The 12032-nt window shown below is 37.4% G+C and overlaps 6 non-coding genes and 42 pseudogenes across 6 annotated transcripts; all 48 read right to left on the bottom strand.

The window, feature by feature from the left end:
- Positions 1-109: 109 nt before the first annotated feature.
- On the bottom strand, positions 110-228 carry LOC148456015 (5S ribosomal RNA; annotated as a pseudogene).
- A 116-nt stretch (positions 229-344) lies between these two features.
- On the bottom strand, positions 345-463 carry LOC148456014 (5S ribosomal RNA; annotated as a pseudogene).
- Positions 464-579: 116 nt separating this feature from the next.
- On the bottom strand, positions 580-698 carry LOC148456013 (5S ribosomal RNA; annotated as a pseudogene).
- A 116-nt stretch (positions 699-814) lies between these two features.
- Positions 815-933, bottom strand: LOC148456012 (5S ribosomal RNA; annotated as a pseudogene).
- A 116-nt stretch (positions 934-1049) lies between these two features.
- On the bottom strand, positions 1050-1168 carry LOC148456011 (5S ribosomal RNA; annotated as a pseudogene).
- A 116-nt stretch (positions 1169-1284) lies between these two features.
- On the bottom strand, positions 1285-1403 carry LOC148456010 (5S ribosomal RNA; annotated as a pseudogene).
- Positions 1404-1518: 115 nt separating this feature from the next.
- Positions 1519-1637, bottom strand: LOC148456009 (5S ribosomal RNA; annotated as a pseudogene).
- A 116-nt stretch (positions 1638-1753) lies between these two features.
- Positions 1754-1872, bottom strand: LOC148456008 (5S ribosomal RNA; annotated as a pseudogene).
- Positions 1873-1988: 116 nt separating this feature from the next.
- LOC148456007 (5S ribosomal RNA) lies at positions 1989-2107 on the bottom strand (annotated as a pseudogene).
- A 116-nt stretch (positions 2108-2223) lies between these two features.
- Positions 2224-2342, bottom strand: LOC148456006 (5S ribosomal RNA; annotated as a pseudogene).
- A 116-nt stretch (positions 2343-2458) lies between these two features.
- Positions 2459-2577, bottom strand: LOC148456005 (5S ribosomal RNA). Its single transcript, XR_015874356.1, has one exon. It is a non-coding gene; the product is annotated as a 5S ribosomal RNA (ribosomal RNA).
- A 116-nt stretch (positions 2578-2693) lies between these two features.
- Positions 2694-2812, bottom strand: LOC148456004 (5S ribosomal RNA; annotated as a pseudogene).
- A 116-nt stretch (positions 2813-2928) lies between these two features.
- Positions 2929-3047, bottom strand: LOC148456003 (5S ribosomal RNA; annotated as a pseudogene).
- A 116-nt stretch (positions 3048-3163) lies between these two features.
- Positions 3164-3282, bottom strand: LOC148456002 (5S ribosomal RNA; annotated as a pseudogene).
- Positions 3283-3397: 115 nt separating this feature from the next.
- On the bottom strand, positions 3398-3516 carry LOC148456001 (5S ribosomal RNA). The gene has a single exon (XR_015873603.1). It is a non-coding gene; the product is annotated as a 5S ribosomal RNA (ribosomal RNA).
- A 350-nt stretch (positions 3517-3866) lies between these two features.
- Positions 3867-3985, bottom strand: LOC148456000 (5S ribosomal RNA; annotated as a pseudogene).
- A 342-nt stretch (positions 3986-4327) lies between these two features.
- LOC148455999 (5S ribosomal RNA) lies at positions 4328-4446 on the bottom strand (annotated as a pseudogene).
- A 116-nt stretch (positions 4447-4562) lies between these two features.
- LOC148455998 (5S ribosomal RNA) lies at positions 4563-4681 on the bottom strand (annotated as a pseudogene).
- A 116-nt stretch (positions 4682-4797) lies between these two features.
- LOC148455997 (5S ribosomal RNA) lies at positions 4798-4916 on the bottom strand (annotated as a pseudogene).
- Positions 4917-5032: 116 nt separating this feature from the next.
- LOC148455996 (5S ribosomal RNA) lies at positions 5033-5151 on the bottom strand (annotated as a pseudogene).
- A 116-nt stretch (positions 5152-5267) lies between these two features.
- On the bottom strand, positions 5268-5386 carry LOC148455995 (5S ribosomal RNA). The gene has a single exon (XR_015874180.1). It is a non-coding gene; the product is annotated as a 5S ribosomal RNA (ribosomal RNA).
- Positions 5387-5502: 116 nt separating this feature from the next.
- LOC148455994 (5S ribosomal RNA) lies at positions 5503-5621 on the bottom strand (annotated as a pseudogene).
- A 116-nt stretch (positions 5622-5737) lies between these two features.
- Positions 5738-5856, bottom strand: LOC148455993 (5S ribosomal RNA; annotated as a pseudogene).
- Positions 5857-5972: 116 nt separating this feature from the next.
- On the bottom strand, positions 5973-6091 carry LOC148455992 (5S ribosomal RNA; annotated as a pseudogene).
- A 116-nt stretch (positions 6092-6207) lies between these two features.
- LOC148455991 (5S ribosomal RNA) lies at positions 6208-6326 on the bottom strand (annotated as a pseudogene).
- Positions 6327-6442: 116 nt separating this feature from the next.
- Positions 6443-6561, bottom strand: LOC148455990 (5S ribosomal RNA; annotated as a pseudogene).
- A 116-nt stretch (positions 6562-6677) lies between these two features.
- LOC148455989 (5S ribosomal RNA) lies at positions 6678-6796 on the bottom strand (annotated as a pseudogene).
- Positions 6797-6912: 116 nt separating this feature from the next.
- Positions 6913-7031, bottom strand: LOC148455988 (5S ribosomal RNA; annotated as a pseudogene).
- Positions 7032-7146: 115 nt separating this feature from the next.
- LOC148455987 (5S ribosomal RNA) lies at positions 7147-7265 on the bottom strand. The gene has a single exon (XR_015873602.1). It is a non-coding gene; the product is annotated as a 5S ribosomal RNA (ribosomal RNA).
- Positions 7266-7380: 115 nt separating this feature from the next.
- LOC148455986 (5S ribosomal RNA) lies at positions 7381-7499 on the bottom strand (annotated as a pseudogene).
- A 116-nt stretch (positions 7500-7615) lies between these two features.
- Positions 7616-7734, bottom strand: LOC148455985 (5S ribosomal RNA; annotated as a pseudogene).
- Positions 7735-7850: 116 nt separating this feature from the next.
- On the bottom strand, positions 7851-7969 carry LOC148455984 (5S ribosomal RNA; annotated as a pseudogene).
- A 116-nt stretch (positions 7970-8085) lies between these two features.
- On the bottom strand, positions 8086-8204 carry LOC148455983 (5S ribosomal RNA; annotated as a pseudogene).
- Positions 8205-8320: 116 nt separating this feature from the next.
- Positions 8321-8439, bottom strand: LOC148455982 (5S ribosomal RNA; annotated as a pseudogene).
- Positions 8440-8781: 342 nt separating this feature from the next.
- Positions 8782-8900, bottom strand: LOC148455981 (5S ribosomal RNA; annotated as a pseudogene).
- Positions 8901-9016: 116 nt separating this feature from the next.
- LOC148455980 (5S ribosomal RNA) lies at positions 9017-9135 on the bottom strand (annotated as a pseudogene).
- Positions 9136-9251: 116 nt separating this feature from the next.
- On the bottom strand, positions 9252-9370 carry LOC148455979 (5S ribosomal RNA; annotated as a pseudogene).
- Positions 9371-9486: 116 nt separating this feature from the next.
- LOC148455978 (5S ribosomal RNA) lies at positions 9487-9605 on the bottom strand (annotated as a pseudogene).
- Positions 9606-9721: 116 nt separating this feature from the next.
- LOC148455977 (5S ribosomal RNA) lies at positions 9722-9840 on the bottom strand. Its single transcript, XR_015874566.1, has one exon. It is a non-coding gene; the product is annotated as a 5S ribosomal RNA (ribosomal RNA).
- Positions 9841-9956: 116 nt separating this feature from the next.
- On the bottom strand, positions 9957-10075 carry LOC148455976 (5S ribosomal RNA; annotated as a pseudogene).
- A 116-nt stretch (positions 10076-10191) lies between these two features.
- Positions 10192-10310, bottom strand: LOC148455975 (5S ribosomal RNA; annotated as a pseudogene).
- A 115-nt stretch (positions 10311-10425) lies between these two features.
- On the bottom strand, positions 10426-10544 carry LOC148455974 (5S ribosomal RNA; annotated as a pseudogene).
- A 115-nt stretch (positions 10545-10659) lies between these two features.
- Positions 10660-10778, bottom strand: LOC148455973 (5S ribosomal RNA). The gene has a single exon (XR_015873601.1). It is a non-coding gene; the product is annotated as a 5S ribosomal RNA (ribosomal RNA).
- A 115-nt stretch (positions 10779-10893) lies between these two features.
- On the bottom strand, positions 10894-11012 carry LOC148455972 (5S ribosomal RNA; annotated as a pseudogene).
- A 116-nt stretch (positions 11013-11128) lies between these two features.
- LOC148455971 (5S ribosomal RNA) lies at positions 11129-11247 on the bottom strand (annotated as a pseudogene).
- A 116-nt stretch (positions 11248-11363) lies between these two features.
- On the bottom strand, positions 11364-11482 carry LOC148455970 (5S ribosomal RNA; annotated as a pseudogene).
- A 116-nt stretch (positions 11483-11598) lies between these two features.
- LOC148455969 (5S ribosomal RNA) lies at positions 11599-11717 on the bottom strand (annotated as a pseudogene).
- A 116-nt stretch (positions 11718-11833) lies between these two features.
- Positions 11834-11952, bottom strand: LOC148455968 (5S ribosomal RNA; annotated as a pseudogene).
- Between the last annotated feature and the right edge of the window lie 80 nt (positions 11953-12032).

The raw sequence follows: 12032 nt of genomic DNA, 5'->3' as shown, positions 1-12032 counted from the left end.
AACTTTAACTTAACACCTCTATTACTTCTTAACTCAAGTAAATTCATTGATAAGTTGAAAAAATTAAATGTAAAATGTAATAGAAAAGAATGTTATGGCAGTATAAAATTACCTACAGCACCTGGTATTCCCAGGTGGTCTCCCATCCAAGTACTAACCAGGCCCTACACTGCATAGCTTCCAAGATCAGATGACATTGGCCATGTCCAGTATGGTTTGGCTGCAGGTGCTCAAAAATATTAACTTTAGACCTCTTTTACTTCTTAACTCAAGTAAATTCATTGATAAGTTGAAAAAATTAAATGTAAAATGTAATAGAAAAGAATGTTATGGCAGTATAAAATTACCTACAGCACCTGGTATTCCCAGGTGGTTTCCCATCCAAGTACTAACCAGGCCCAACACTGCATAGCTTCCAAGATCAGGCGAGATTGGGCATGTCCAGTGTGGTTTGGCTGTAGGAGCTCAAAAACATTAACTTTAGACCTCTATTACTTCTTAACTCAAGTAAATTCATTGATAAGTTGAAAAAATTAAATGTAAAATGTAATAGAAAAGAATATTATGGAAGTATAAAATTACCTACAGCACCTGGTATTCCCAGGTGGTTTCCCATCCAAGTACTAACCAGGCCCAACTCTGCATAGCTTCAAAGATCAGATGAGATTGGGCATGTCCAGTGTGGTTTGGCTGTAGGTGCCCAAAAACATTAACTTTAGACCTCTTTTACCTCTTAACTCAAGTAAATTCATTGATAAGTTGAAAAAATTAAATGTAAAATGTAATAGAAAAGAATGTTTTGGCTGTATAAAATTACCTACAGCACCTGGTATTTCCAGGTGGTCTCCCATCCAAGTACAAACCAGGCCTGACACTGCATAGCTTCCAAGACCAGACGAGATTGGGCATGTCCAGTGTGGTTTGGCTGTAGGTGCTCAAAAACATTAACTTTAGACCTCTATTACTTCTTAACCCAAGTAAATTCATTGATAAGTTGAAAAAATTAAATGTAAAATGTAATAGAAAAGAATGTTATGGCTTTATAAAATTACCTACAGCACCTGGTATTCCCAGGTGGTCTCCCATCCAAGTACTAACCTGGCCCAACACTGCATAGCTTCCAAGATCAGACGAAATTGGCCATGTCCAGTGTGGTTTGGCTGTAGGTGCTCAAAAACATTAACTTTAGAACTCTTTTACTTCTTAACTCAAGTAAATTCATTGATAAGTTGAAAAAATTGAATGTAAAATGTAATAGAAAAGAAGGTTATGGCTGTATAAAATTACCTACTGCACCTGGTTTTCCCAGGTGGTCTCCCATGCAAGTACTGACCAGGCCCAACACTGCATAGCTACCAAGATCAGACGAGATTGGGCATGTCCTGTGTGGTTTGGCTGTAGGTGCTCAAAACTTTAACTTAAGACCTCTATTACTTCTTAACTCAAGTAAATTCATTGATAAGTTGAAAAAATTAAATGTAAAATGTAATAGAAAAGAATGTTATGGCAGTATAAAATTACCTACAGCACCTGGTATTCCCAGGTGGTCTCCCATCCAAGTACTAACCAGGCCCTACACTGCATAGCTTCCAAGATCAGATGACATTGGCCATGTCCAGTATGGTTTGGCTGCAGGTGCTCAAAAATATTAACTTTAGACCTCTTTTACTTCTTAACTCAAGTAAATTCATTGATAAGTTGAAAAAATGTAATGTCAAATGTAATAGAAAAGAATGTTATTGCTATATAATATTACCTACAGCACCTGGTATTCCCAGGTGGTCTCCCGTCGCAGTACTAACCAGGCCCAACACTGCATAGCTTCCAAGATCAGGCGAGATTGGGCATGTCCAGTGTGGTTTGGCTGTAGGAGCTCAAAAACATTAACTTTAGACCTCTATTACTTCTTAACTCAAGTAAATTCATTGATAAGTTGAAAAAATTAAATGTAAAATGTAATAGAAAAGAATATTATGGAAGTATAAAATTACCTACAGCACCTGGTATTCCCAGGTGGTTTCCCATCCAAGTACTAACCAGGCCCAACTCTGCATAGCTTCAAAGATCAGACGAGATTGGGCATGTCCAGTGTGGTTTGGCTGTAGGTGCCCAAAAACATTAACTTTAGACCTCTTTTACCTCTTAACTCAAGTAAATTAATTGATAAGTTGAAAAAATTAAATGTAAAATGTAATAGAAAAGAATGTTTTGGCTGTATAAAATTACCTACAGCACCTGGTATTTCCAGGTGGTCTCCCATCCAAGTACAAACCAGGCCCGACACTGCATAGCTTCCAAGACCAGACGAGATTGGGCATGTCCAGTGTGGTTTGGCTGTAGGTGCTCAAAAACATTAACTTTAGACCTCTATTACTTCTTAACCCAAGTAAATTCATTGATAAGTTGAAAAAATTAAATGTAAAATGTAATAGAAAAGAATGTTATGGCTTTATAAGATAACCTACAGCACCTGGTATTCCCAGGTGGTCTCCCATCCAAGTACTAACCTGGCCCAACACTGCATAGCTTCCAAGATCAGACGAGATTGGGCATGTCCAGTGTGGTTTGGCTGTAGGTGCTCAAAAATCTTAACTTTAGACCTCTTTTACTTCTTAACTCAAGTAAATTCATTGATAAGTTGAAAAAATTAAATGTAAAATGTAATAGAAAAGAATGTTATGGCTATATAAAATTACCTACAGCACCTGGTATTACCAGGTGGTCTCCCGTCCCAGTACTAACCAGGCCCAACACTGCATAGCTTACAAGATCAGACGAGATTGGGCATGTCCAGTGTGGTATGGCTGTAGGAGCTCAAAAACATTAACTTTAGACCTCTATTACTTCTTAACTCAAGTAAATTCATTGATAAGTTGAAAAAATTAAATGTAAAATGTAATAGAAAAGAATGTTATGGCAGTATAAAATTACCTACAGCACCTGGTATTCCCAGGTGGTTTCCCATCCAAGTACTAACCAGGCCAAACACTGCATAGCTTCCAAGATCAGACGAGATTGGGCATGTCCAGTGTGGCTTGGCTGAAGGTGTCCAAAAACATTAACTTTAGACCTCTTTTACTTCTTAACTCAAGTAAATACATTGATAAGTTGAAAAAATTAAATGTAAAATGTAATAGAAAAGAATGTTATGGCAGTATAAAATTACCTACAGCACCTGGTATTTCCAGGTGGTCTCCCATCCAAGTACTAACCAGGACCAACACTGCATAACTTCCAAGATCAGACAAGATTGGGCATGTCCAGTGTGGTTTGGCTGTAGGTGCGCAAAAACATTAACTTTAGACCTCTTTTACATCTTAACTCATGTAAATTCAATGATAAGTTGAAAAATGAAATGTAAAATGTAATAGAAAAGAATGTTATGGCAGTATAAAATTACCTACAGCTCCTGGTATTCCCAGGTGGTCTCCCATCCAAGTACTAACCAGGCCCAACACTGCATAACTTCCAAGATCAGACGAGATTGGGCATGTCCAGTGTGGTTTGGCTGTAGGTGCGCAAAAACATTAACTTTAGACCTCTTTTTCTTCTTAACTCATGTAAATTCAATGATAAGTTGAAAAATGAAATGTAAAATGTAATAGAAAAGAATGTTATGGCAGTATAAAATTACCTACAGCACCTGGTATTCCCAGGTGGTTTCCCATCCAAGTACTAACCATGCCCAACACTGTATAGCTTCCAAGATCAGACGACATTGGCCATGTCCAGTGTGGTTTGACTGTACATGCTCTAAAATATTTACTTTGGACCTCTTTTACTTCTTAACTCAAGTAAATTCATTGATAAGTTGAAAAAATTAAATGTAAAATGTAATAGAAAAGAATGTTATGTCAGTATAAAATTACATACAGCACCTGGTATTCCCAGGTGGTTTCCCATCCAAGTACTAACCAGGCCCAACACTGCATAGCTTCCAAGATCAGACGACATTGGCCATGTCCAGTGTGGTTTGGCTGTAGGTGCTCAAAAACATTAACTTTAGACCTCTTTTACTTCTTAACTCAAGTAAATTCATTGATAAGTTGAAAAAATTAAATGTAAAATGTAATAGAAAAGAATGTTATAGCAGTATAAAATTACCTACTGCACCTGGTTTTCCCAGGTGGTCTCCCATGCAAGTACTGACCAGGCCCAACACTGCATAGCTTCCAAGATCAGATGACATTGGCCATGGTTTGGCTGCAGGTGCTCAAAAATATTAACTTTAGACCTCTTTTACTTCTTAACTCAAGTAAATTCATTGATAAGTTGAAAAAATTAAATGTAAAATGTAATAGAAAAGAATGTTATGGCAGTATAAAATTACATACAGCACCTGGTATTCCCAGGTGGTTTCCCATCCAAGTACTAACCAGGCCCAACACTGCATAGCTTCCAAGATCAGACGACATTGGCCATGTCCAGTGTGGTTTGGCTGTAGTTTCTCAAAAATCTTAACTTTAGACCTCTTTTACTTCTTAACTCAAGTAAATTCATTGATAAGTTGAAAAAATGTAATGTCAAATGTAATAGAAAAGAATGTTATTGCTATATAATATTACCTACAGCACCTGGTATTCCCAGGTGGTCTCCCGTCGCAGTACTAACCAGGCCCAACACTGCATAGCTTCCAAGATCAAGCTAGATTGGGCATGTCCAGTGTGGTTTGGCTGTAGGAGCTCAAAAACATTAACTTTAGACCTCTATTACTTCTTAACTCAAGTAAATTCATTGATAAGTTGAAAAAATTAAATGTAAAATGTAATAGAAAAGAATATTATGGAAGTATAAAATTACCTACAGCACCTGGTATTCCCAGGTGGTTTCCCATCCAAGTACTAACCAGACCCAACTCTGCATAGCTTCAAAGATCAGACGAGATTGGGCATGTCCAGTGTGGTTTGGCTGTAGGTGCCCAAACACATTAACTTTAGACCTCTTTTACCTCTTAACTCAAGTAAATTCATTGATAAGTTGAAAAAATTAAATGTAAAATGTAATAGAAAAGAATGTTTTGGCTGTATAAAATTACCTACAGCACCTGGTATTCCCAGGTGGTCTCCCATCCAAGTACAAACCAGGCCCGACACTGCATAGCTTTCAAGACCAGACGAGATTGGGCATGTCCAGTGTGGTTTGGCTGTAGGTGCTCAAAAACATTAACTTTAGACCTCTATTACTTCTTAACCCAAGTAAATTCATTGATAAGTTGAAATAATTAAATGTAAAATGTAATAGAAAAGAATGTTATGGCTTTATAAAATTACCTACAGCACCTGGTATTCCCAGGTGGTCTCCCATCCAAGTACTAACCTGGCCCAACACTGCATAGCTTCCAAGATCAGATGAGATTGGGCATGTCCAGTGTGGTTTGGCTGTAGGTGCTCAAAAACATTAACTTTAGAACTCTTTTACTTCTTAACTCAAGTAAATTCATTGATAAGTTGAAAAAATTTAATGTAAAATGTAATAGAAAAGAAGGTTATGGCTGTATAAAATTACCTACAGCACCTGGTATTCCCAGGTGGTCTCCCATCCAAGTACTAACCAGGCCTAACACTGCATAGCTTCCAAGATCAGACGAGATTGGGCATGTCCAGTGTGGTTTGACTGTAGGTGCTCAAATACATTAACTTTATACCTCTTTTACTTCTTTACTCAAGTATATTCATTTATAAGTTGAAAAAATTAAATGTAAAATGTAATAGAAAAGAATGTTATGGCTGCATAAAAATACCTACAGCACCTGGTATTCCCAGGCGGTCTCCCAACCAAGTACTACCCAAGCCCAACACTGCATAGCTTCCAAGATCAGATGAGATTGGGCATGTCCAGTGTGGTTTGGCTGTAGGTGCTCAAAAGCATTAAATTTAGACGTCTATTACTTCTTAACTCATGTAAATTCATTGATAAGTTGAAAAAATGAAATGTAAAATGTAATTGAAAAGAATGTTATGGCAGTATAAAATTACCTACAGCACCTGGTATTCCCAGGTGGTCTCCCATCCAAGTACTAACCAGGCCCAACACTGCATAGCTTCCAAGATCAGACGAGATTGGGCATGTCCAGTGGGGTTTGACTGTAGGTGCTCAAATACATTAACTTTAGACCTCTTTTACTTCTTTACTCAAGTAAATTCATTGATAAGTTGAAAAAATTAAATGTAAAATGTAATAGAAAAGAATGTTATGGCTGCATAAAAATACCTACAGCACCTGGTATTCCCAGGCGGTCTCCCAACCAAGTACTACCCAAGCCCAACACTGCATAGCTTCCAAGATCAGACGAGATTGGGCATGTCCAGTGTTGTTTGGCTGTAGGTGCTCAAAAACATTAACTTTAGACCTCTTTTACTTCTTAACTCAAGTAAATTCAATGATAAGTTGAAAAAATTAAATGTAAAATGTAATAGAAAAGAATGTTATGGCTATATAAAATTACCTACAGCACCTGGTATTACCAGGTGGTCTCCCGTCCCAGTACTAACCAGGCCCAACACTGCATAGCTTACAAGATCAGACGAGATTGGGCATGTCCAGTGTGGTATGGCTGTAGGAGCTCAAAAACATTAACTTTAGACCTCTATTACTTCTTAACTCAAGTAAATTCATTGATAAGTTATAAAAATTAAATGTAAAATGTAATAGAAAAGAATGTTATGGCAGTATAAAATTACCTACAGCACCTGGTATTCCCAGGTGGTTTCCCATCCAAGTACTAACCAGGCCAAACACTGCATAGCTTCCAAGATCAGACGAGATTGGGCATGTCCAGTGTGGCTTGGCTGTAGGTGTCCAAAAACATTAACTTTAGACCTCTTTTACTTCTTAACTCAAGTAAATACATTGATAAGTTGAAAAAATTAAATGTAAAATGTAATAGAAAAGAATGTAATGGCAGTATAAAATTACCTACAGCACCTGGTATTCCCAGGTGGTCTCCCATCCAAGTACTAACCAGGACCAACACTGCATAACTTCCAAGATCAGACAAGATTGGGCATGTCCAGTGTGGTTTGGCTGTAGGTGTGCAAAAACATTAACTTTAGACCTCTTTTACATCTTAACTCATGTAAATTCAATGATAAGTTGAAAAATGAAATGTAAAATGTAATAGAAAAGAATGTTATGGCAGTATAAAATTACCTACAGCTCCTGGTATTCCCAGGTGGTCTCCCATCCAAGTACTAACCAGGCCCAACACTGCATAACTTCCAAGATCAGACGAGATTGGGCATGTCCAGTGTGGTTTGGCTGTAGGTGTGCAAAAACATTAACTTTAGACCTCTTTTTCTTCTTAACTCATGTAAATTCAATGATAAGTTGAAAAATGAAATGTAAAATGTAATAGAAAAGAATGTTATGGCAGTATAAAATTACCTACAGCTCCTGGTATTCCCAGGTGGTCTCCCATCCAAGTAGAAACCAGGCCCAACACTGCATAGTTTCCAAGACCAGACGAGATTGTTCATGTCCAGTGTGGTTTGGCTGTAGATGCTCAAAAGCATTAAATTTAGACCTCTTTTACTTCTTAACTCAAGTAAATTCATTGATAAGTTGAAAAAATGTAATGTAAAATGTAATAGAAAAGAATGTTATGGCTATATAAAATTACCTACAGCACCTGGTATTCCCAGGTGGTCTCCCGTCCCAGTATTAAACAGGCCCAACACTGCATAGCTTCCAAGATCAGACGAGATTGGGCATGTCCAGTGTGGTTTGGCTGTAGGAGCTCAAAAACATTAACTTTAGACCTCTATTACTTCTTAACTCAAGTAAATTCATTGATAAGTTGAAAAAATTAAATGTAAAATGTAATAGAAAAGAATGTTATGGCAGTATAAAATTACCTACAGCACCTGGTATTCCCAGGTGGTTTCCCATCCAAGTACTAACCAGGCCCAACACTGCATAGCTTCCAAGATCAGACGAGATTGGGCATGTCCAGTGTGGTTTGGATGTAGGTGACCAAAAACATTAACTTTAGACCTCTTTTACTTCTTAACTCAAGTAAATTCATTGATAAGTTGAAAAAATTAAATGTAAAATGTAATAGAAAAGAATGTTTTGGCTGTATAAAATTACCTACAGCACCTGGTATTTCCAGGTGGTCTCCCATCCAAGTACAAACCAGGCCCAACACTGCATAGCTTCCAAGACCAGACAAGATTGGGCATGTCCAGTGTGGTTTGGCTGTAGGTGCTCAAAAACATTAACTTTAGACCTCTATTACTTCTTAACTCAAGTAAATTCATTGATAAGTTGAAAAAATTAAATGTAAAATGTAATAGAAAAGAATGTTATGGCAGTATAAAATTACCTACAGCACCTGGTATTCCCAGGTGGTTTCCCATCCAAGTACTAACCAGGCCCAACACTGCATAGCTTCCAAGATCAGACGACATTGGCCATGTCCAGTGTGGTTTGGCTGTAGGTGCTCAAAAACATTAACTTTAGACCTCTTTTACTTCTTAACTCAAGTAAATTCATTGATAAGTTGAAAAAATTAAATGTAAAATGTAATAGAAAAGAATATTATAGCAGTATAAAATTACCTACTGCACCTGGTTTTCCCAGGTGGTCTCCCATGCAAGTACTGACCAGGCCCAACACTGCATAGCTTCCAAGATCAGATGACATTGGCCATGGTTTGGCTGCAGGTGCTCAAAAATATTAACTTTAGACCTCTTTTACTTCTTAACTCAAGTAAATTCATTGATAAGTTGAAAAAATTAAATGTAAAATGTAATAGAAAAGAATGTTATGGCAGTATAAAATTACCTACAGCACCTGGTATTCCCAGGTGGTTTCCCATCCAAGTACTAACCAGGCCCAACACTGCATAGCTTCCAAGATCAGACGACATTGGCCATGTCCAGTGTGGTTTGGCTGTAGTTTCTCAAAAATCTTAACTTTAGACCTCTTTTACTTCTTAACTCAAGTAAATTCATTGATAAGTTGAAAAAATGTAATGTCAAATGTAATAGAAAAGAATGTTATTGCTATATAATATTACCTACAGCACCTGGTATTCCCAGGTGGTCTCCCGTCGCAGTACTAACCAGGCCCAACACTGCATAGCTTCCAAGATCAAGCTAGATTGGGCATGTCCAGTGTGGTTTGGCTGTAGGAGCTCAAAAACATTAACTTTAGACCTCTATTACTTCTTAACTCAAGTAAATTCATTGATAAGTTGAAAAAATTAAATGTAAAATGTAATAGAAAAGAATATTATGGAAGTATAAAATTACCTACAGCACCTGGTATTCCCAGGTGGTTTCCCATCCAAGTACTAACCAGACCCAACTCTGCATAGCTTCAAAGATCAGACGAGATTGGGCATGTCCAGTGTGGTTTGGCTGTAGGTGCCCAAACACATTAACTTTAGACCTCTTTTACCTCTTAACTCAAGTAAATTCATTGATAAGTTGAAAAAATTAAATGTAAAATGTAATAGAAAAGAATGTTTTGGCTGTATAAAATTACCTACAGCACCTGGTATTTCCAGGTGGTCTCCCATCCAAGTACAAACCAGGCCCGACACTGCATAGCTTTCAAGACCAGACGAGATTGGGCATGTCCAGTGTGGTTTGGCTGTAGGTGCTCAAAAACATTAACTTTAGACCTCTATTACTTCTTAACCCAAGTAAATTCATTGATAAGTTGAAATAATTAAATGTAAAATGTAATAGAAAAGAATGTTATGGCTTTATAAAATTACCTACAGCACCTGGTATTCCCAGGTGGTCTCCCATCCAAGTACTAACCTGGCCCAACACTGCATAGCTTCCAAGATCAGACGAGATTGGGCATGTCCAGTGTGGTTTGGCTGTAGGTGCTCAAAAACATTAACTTTAGAACTCTTTTACTTCTTAACTCAAGTAAATTCATTGATAAGTTGAAAAAATTTAATGTAAAATGTAATAGAAAAGAAGGTTATGGCTGTATAAAATTACCTACAGCACCTGGTATTCCCAGGTGGTCTCCCATCCAAGTACTAACCAGGCCTAACACTGCATAGCTTCCAAGATCAGACGAGATTGGGCATGTCCAGTGTGGTTTGACTGTAGGTGCTCAAATACATTAACTTTATACCTCTTTTACTTCTTTACTCAAGTAAATTCATTTATAAGTTGAAAAAATTAAATGTAAAATGTAATAGAAAAGAATGTTATGGCTGCATAAAAATACCTACAGCACCTGGTATTCCCAGGCGGTCTCCCAACCAAGTACTACCCAAGCCCAACACTGCATAGCTTCCAAGATCAGATGAGATTGGGCATGTCCAGTGTGGTTTGGCTGTAGGTGCTCAAAAGCATTAACTTTAGACCTCTTTTACATCTTAACTCATGTAAATTCAATGATAAGTTGAAAAATGAAATGTAAAATGTAATAGAAAAGAATGTTATGGCAGTATAAAATTACCTACAGCACCTGGTATTCCCAGGTGGTCTCCCATCCAAGTACTAACCAGGACCAACACTGCATAACTTCCAAGATCAGACAAGATTGGGCATGTCCAGTGTGGTTTGGCTGTAGGTGTGCAAAAACATTAACTTTAGACCTCTTTTACATCTTAACTCATGTAAATTCAATGATAAGTTGAAAAATGAAATGTAAAATGTAATAGAAAAGAATGTTATGGCAGTATAAAATTACCTACAGCTCCTGGTATTCCCAGGTGGTCTCCCATCCAAGTACTAACCAGGCCCAACACTGCATAACTTCCAAGATCAGACGAGATTGGGCATGTCCAGTGTGGTTTGGCTGTAGGTGCGCAAAAACATTAACTTTAGACCTCTTTTTCTTCTTAACTCATGTAAATTCAATGATAAGTTGAAAAATGAAATGTAAAATGTAATAGAAAAGAATGTTATGGCAGTATAAAATTACCTACAGCACCTGGTATTCCCAGGTGGTCTCCCATCCAAGTACTAACCAGGCCCTACACTGCATAGCTTCCAAGATCAGATGACATTGGCCATGTCCAGTATGGTTTGGCTGCAGGTGCTCAAAAATATTAACTTTAGACCTCTTTTACTTCTTAACTCAAGTAAATTCATTGATAAGTTGAAAAAATTAAATGTAAAATGTAATAGAAAAGAATGTTATGGCAGTATAAAATTACCTACAGCACCTGGTATTCCCAGGTAGTTTCCCATCCAAGTACTAACCAGGCCCAACACTGAATAGCTTCCAAGATCAGACGACATTGGCCATGTCCAGTGTGGTTTGGCTGTAGTTTCTCAAAAATCTTAACTTTAGACCTCTTTTACTTCTTAACTCAAGTAAATTCATTGATAAGTTGAAAAAATGTAATGTCAAATGTAATAGAAAAGAATGTTATTGCTATATAATATTACCTACAGCACCTGGTATTCCCAGGTGGTCTCCCGTCGCAGTACTAACCAGGCCCAACACTGCATAGCTTCCAAGATCAGGCGAGATTGGGCATGTCCAGTGTGGTTTGGCTGTAGGAGCTCAAAAACATTAACTTTAGACCTCTATTACTTCTTAACTCAAGTAAATTCATTGATAAGTTGAAAAAATTAAATGTAAAATGTAATAGAAAAGAATATTATGGAAGTATAAAATTACCTACAGCACCTGGTATTCCCAGGTGGTTTCCCATCCAAGTACTAACCAGGCCCAACTCTGCATAGCTTCAAAGATCAGACGAGATTGGGCATGTCCAGTGTGGTTTGGCTGTAGGTGCCCAAAAACATTAACTTTAGACCTCTTTTACCTCTTAACTCAAGTAAATTAATTGATAAGTTGAAAAAATTAAATGTAAAATGTAATAGAAAAGAATATTTTGGCTGTATAAAATTACCTACAGCACCTGGTATTTCCAGGTGGTCTCCCATCCAAGTACAAACCAGGCCCGACACTGCATAGCTTCCAAGACCAGACGAGATTGGGCATGTCCAGTGTGGTTTGGCTGTAGGTGCTCAAAAACATTAACTTTAGACCTCTATTACTTCTTAACCCAAGTAAATTCATTGATAAGTTGAAAAAATTAAATGTAA

The sequence above is a fragment of the Taudactylus pleione genome, unplaced genomic scaffold (assembly GCF_031769625.1).
Source record: "Taudactylus pleione unplaced genomic scaffold, aTauple2 ptg000967l, whole genome shotgun sequence".
Classification (NCBI taxonomy): Eukaryota; Metazoa; Chordata; class Amphibia; order Anura; family Myobatrachidae; genus Taudactylus; species Taudactylus pleione.
This window is presented reverse-complemented; position numbering and strand designations above follow the sequence as displayed.